Below are 5,436 nucleotides of genomic sequence, written 5' to 3'. Positions count from 1 at the left end.
CACACTCAGCATTGTCTTCCATTGCACAGAGGCGTCTGTCGTCCTCATACCACACCCCTGCCTGCTGTGCCTGACCTTGGGCCACCCACCCTCCTGTCCCGGGCCACCGCGGGGTCCCCAGCTCCCCCCGATGCCCAGGCTGGCTCCCAGCTTCAGATCCCTGCTCTCCAGGGGCTCACCCGACGGGACAGCTCTCGGTCATGGTCACGGGGCCTGCTTCCCGCCATCAGGGCCGGCTTGCCGTGCAGTCCGCCCCTTCCCCTCTGCTCTGTGGCATTGTGGCATTGGGGAGCCAGCCTCCCTCATCAGCTCCTAGGAGACCCCCACCCTGCACTGAGACAATCATGGGTTCAAATCCTGGTCTGTGACTTCAGCATGTCGTGCCCTCCTCTCCTCTGCGGGTAGAGAGATGGCCCCCGGCCAAGGAGGAGGCTGAGGTTCACGGTGCTTGTGACGTGCCCATGGTGCCCAGCGTCTTGGGGCTCGTGTCCCCACCCTGCTCCACGGCTTGGTCTGGGGCCACAACCCCTCAGGCCTCCAGTCCCCATTTGCCAGCTGACCCAGCAAAGTGGGCCCGCATCAGGGCCAGCTGCTCAGGGCTCCCTCCCGGCTCCCTCCCGGGCCTGTCGCTGGTGCCGAGCGAACGTGCACACCTTCTCCTCTGTGTGTCGGTGTCCTCATCCGGGACCGCGTGCCGCTCCCAGGATACTGGTAAAGAAGGAAAGCATGAAGGATGGAAGGAAGCACTCACTCCTGCGTCTGGTTCTTAGCAAAAGCTCGGGAAATGCACCTGTACTCATTTACTATGGGACTCCAGGGTCCCCAGGACCCCTTCAGCGCCGGTGATGCCGACCCCTGACTCCCAGTCCAGTGCTCCTTCCACGCCACTAACCTAGAAGAAACTCCCCCAACAGGACCCTTGGGGCCCCACCCCCAGTCGTCCCAAGGCATCAACTCTTCTTTGTCCTGTTCTGATTGTCCCAGCGTGGGCAGGGGGCCCCAGCCCCCACCACGGAAAGCTGTCCTCGAGACCCCCACTGGGACCCTCTCCAGAGCCCCAGCTTCCAGGCGCTGAACTCTGACCCCCATTCTTCCAGCAAGAATTCGGCCTGCCTCGGGGCATGGGGCCAGGCCTGGGCCCCCTGGAAGCTGAGGCTCTGGCAAGCCTCCAGGCCAGAGCAGCAAAGCTCAGCAGAAACGCCCGCACAGGGACACCGGTCAGTGTCCTGGGAGGCGCTGGAACGTGGGGTCTGCAAAGGCAGGAGCAGCCAGCCCGAGAACAAAGGGATCTGTGAGAGAGGGCCCAGGCCCCAGCCCCTGCTTCCAAGAAGTCTGCATCAGGGAGGAAACACCAGGGATAGGTCCAACACCCCCGCGCCCCACCCCCACACCCCACCCCCGCAATCACCGTGGCTGATGCCACCCCACGGGGCCTGGACTCTAGGATCCCTGCATGTGCCATGTCCATGGAGGTCCCCCATGGATTTGCCCCATTAGAGCCCACAGGCCCCCCACCCCGCCCCATTCCCCCACAGCCCTCAGGCCCTGACCTCAGCCTGCTGGCTTCCTCATCCTGGGAGCCTTCCGGAATGTTGTCTCCTGTTGTTGCCCTGGATTGCACAGTCTGCTCTGTCCGTCCATCCCTCTGAACCTCAGAACTGCCATGTCCAAGGCGGAGCTCAGCACCCTTCCCTGAAACGGCTGGCCACCGTCTGGGCGAGTGGCCTCGGTCTCCGTGCTGCCTCTTGCGAGAACCCCAGCAGCAGAGCCCCCTTTTCCTCCAGCCCCCACTCCCTGGCCCTCAGCCCCAGGGGGCTCCCCAGTACGGCCGAGCCCCCTCTGCCTCAGGCTCCCTCCTCCTCCTCAACTCCTCTGCCTGCTTCCCTGCTGCCCAGAACACGCACTCTCCCATCTGCTGCACCTGCTTGGTGCAGGCCCAAGCCCCACAACCTGTCCTGGCTGTCCTGCTGGCAGCTGTCCTTCGTGTCCCCCTGCAGGGTTCACACGTCCGCCATCGTGTCCTCCCACCCCCACTCTGCGTGCTGGGGTCCCGGAGCTATGGGCAGAGACCACGCCCCCCCTCCAACCTGGGGTGCCCAGGGCCCCGGGCAGCCCCACTACCGCTCCTGTTCCCAGAAGGGACCTGCCGCCCCTCCTCGGCCTCTGCGGAGGCCCGTCCCCTGGTGGCCAGGAAAGGACCGGACTCAGACAGGAGCCCTGAGCTTCTGGCTCCCCTGTCCGCCCCCCCTCCCGCCCCCTCTTGGGGCCTGCGTTCTGGGTCGCAGCCTCTCCCCTCCGCCAGCTGCGTCCATTTTCCACTTCTGCTCCTGCCTTCAGAGGCAGTAAACACTGAATCTCTTCCCCCCAAATGCCAACAGACGAAATGCCAGCTCGTCCTTCAAATGCCGACTCCCCTCCTCACTTCCACTCTCTCTCCCCTCCCCTGCACCGCCAGGCTTTTTGAAAGAAGAATCCACTTTCTCCGCGGCCTGTTCCACTCTTTCCATCTGCCCGGGACCCGCGGTAGCTGCCAGACCCTGCCACCTGCAGAAACCGCTCTGGTTGCTCTCTCCAGGGGGCATCGGGTGGCCCTTGCCTCCAGGAGCCTCTGGCCGCTTTCCGCCGTCCCTCCGTTTGTGAACCGCGGGGCCCCCCGCGGCTAGGACAGCATCACGCCCTACCTTCTCTCCTGCTTCCTTTGGCTCTCCCTGCTCCCCTGCTCCGTCTGCCCCTCAACGCCGACATTCTCCCCCATGGCCTTCCGCTTTTCTCGGGCGGAGTCCCGTGCCCAGGCATCCCGTGCGCACCCGTGTCTTCACCTGCCCCCGCACACGATGACCCCCGCGCCCGTCTCCGCTCACACCTCTCTCCGGACTCTGGGATTGCACTGCCCACTGGGTCCTGGGTGCCCCAGACGCCACAGATGCAGCACATCCCAAATGGACCTTGCTTCCTGCCCCCGTGCTTCCGGTAGCAGCGAAGGAGACTCAGTGCACAACCCAGACAGTGGAGTCACCCCGGGCTCTCACCCCCCCGCACCCTCCCCGCCTGGTGCAGCACCCACGTGAGGCTGTCCTGCCAACCTGGCTGTCCCTGGACAGTCACCTGGGAAGCTCCCCAAACACAGCTTCCTGGGCCCTACCCCTCACTACGGAATCCAAATCTCCAGGGCACGGGCCTGGGAATCTGAGTTTCTAGAAAGCTCTCCCCAACCCCACGTTGCTGCGATGGCTGGCGTTCCGCAGCCCTGGTTCTTCCCGCGTTGCCTGCCCACATGGGGCATCAGCTTCCTCCCCTCACCTCTGGCCTCATCCCCGTCAGACTGCCCCCACCCACACGGAGAGACACGTGGGCCCTGCGTACACGCACGGCTTGGCTCCTGTCTTTCCACACGGCTTCTTCCTGATCCCAGCCCCCGGACGGCCTCCCCGTGTCAACGCGGGCCGGGCTGATGGACTGCATCTTGGGCACGGTCAGCCCACGCACTGAGCTGGTCAAACGTAGGCCCTTGAAATAGGAGCCAAAACTTCAGCGGTCATACCCCTGCGCTGAGCGCGGTTCCCAGATCAGAGAGGTGGTGGGCAGGAGACCAAAACAGGAGAAGGAAGGAGGGAAGGCAGGAGGCTCGGAGGTTGACGGTGACTCTGCCAGCCTGCTTGGAGGCCTGGGCCACGAGCTGTCTCTGCGCAGCAGGGCCCTTGCTGTAGGTCCTGAGTCTAGGTCCACAGGAGCACCCCGGTGGTGTTCGTACTGCCGTCCTCACTCGGGGATCCCCCCATAAGAAGCCAGGCCGGTGGCAGGAGCCTGCCCTCCCTCCAGGCTCCCTGGTGAGGTCTGGGCTTTTAGGAAGTCCTGGCCACCTCCAGATTCCAGGAGTGAACACGGCTCGCAAGTACCCCAGGACTACCTCACATGCAGATGGGAAACCGGCCGTGCCCTCCCCATTCCTGGACGCTGTTCCCAGACTTGGTGTGTGCCTGGACAATGCCCGCTGTCTTCCCGTCAGGGCAGCCCCGTCTGGAGGGCGGACCCCTCCAACTGCCTCTCTTGCCCCATCCCTCTGGTTCTTTTACCACCCTCCCCCCAATCTTCCCCTCTTTGCCCACCAACAGTCCCTGCGGCAAGATCTGTGAGTCACGTGGACGGAGGCCTTATCCCCGGCCCTGTGAGTATTCTCACGGGCCGTCCCCGTGGTCCTGACTCCCCTCAATGCTGACCGCCAGCCCCTCCCCAGCCCCGGCTTAAGATGGCAGAAGCCCTGGGCGCCTGGGTGGCTCAGTGGGTTAAGCCGCTGCCTTCGGCTCAGGTCATGATCTCAGAGTCCTGGGATCGAGTCCCACATCGGGCTCTCTGCTCAGCAGGGAGCCTGCTTCCCTCTCTCTTTCTCTCTCTCTGTCTGCCTCTCTGCCTACTTGTGATCTCTGCCTGTCAAATAAATAAAATCTTTAAAAAAAAAAAAAAAAGATGGCAGAAGCCTTGCCGGGGAGCGGCATTGGCCGGGGTGGGGGGAGGCTCGCATTAGCTAGGTGGCACCCCTGTTTTACCCCCTCACTGGAGAGATGCCAGACCCTCAGGGCAGTGAGTTTGATTCTGTAGCAGGCCTCCCCTCTGCCTCCCACACTCAGGGTCAACTACGTAATTTGTGGGTCCTGCTGCAAACTGAAAATGCAGGACATATTGTTGGAAAATGACTAAGGATTTCAAGAGGGAAGAGCAGAGCACAGAAACAACCCCCAGGCCCCTCTGCGCACACGGGCCTGTGGGACTGCTCGAGGCGCACACTGATAAGGCCAGCCCTGCCCACATGTCCTTCCAGCTGGAGACGGTCTCTCCCCACTCTCTTATCCTCAGCTGCTTTCTAAGACAGATCCTCAGGGCCCCAGGGCAGGAGCCCAGCCCCGGCCCCCTGCAGATGCCCAGAGCGCGTGGAGCAGCATGGCCTCTGGCAGCCCTGTCGGGGTCCCCCCCCCCCCCGACATGTCCTCTGGCCGCAGAACGCTTGTGTTAGTCTCAAATCAGGGCTTATTTACCGAGCCCCCTGGCTGCGTGAGCAGGAGAGGACACGCTGACGAATACCCATCTTTGCCCTGTAGGAGTTCACTTTATAGCAGGATGAACACTTGAGCCAGAGCAAAACCAAACACAGACCCAGCGGGTTCAGAGGAAAAGAATCCCATTTGATTAGGAAACCGAATATCACAAAAGACAGTGTAAGGATGGACTGTGGTGAACGGGCAAGGTCTCAGGAACCTCAAGAGGAAAGGGGCATTCCAGGGAGCGGGCACAGCATGGGCAGAGGCTGCGGGGGGCCGGGGCAGGGAAGATGCGTGGCTGATTCTAGACTCCTGAGCTGTGCACTTTGGCTAAGGCAGGTGGATGACGGCACAGTGGCAGGGTCCGGAAGGAAAACTTGGGATCAGCCGTGGAGGCTCACAG

The sequence above is a fragment of the Mustela erminea genome, chromosome 5 (assembly GCF_009829155.1).
Source record: "Mustela erminea isolate mMusErm1 chromosome 5, mMusErm1.Pri, whole genome shotgun sequence".
In the NCBI taxonomy this organism is placed as follows: domain Eukaryota; kingdom Metazoa; phylum Chordata; class Mammalia; order Carnivora; family Mustelidae; genus Mustela; species Mustela erminea.
This window is presented reverse-complemented; position numbering follows the sequence as displayed.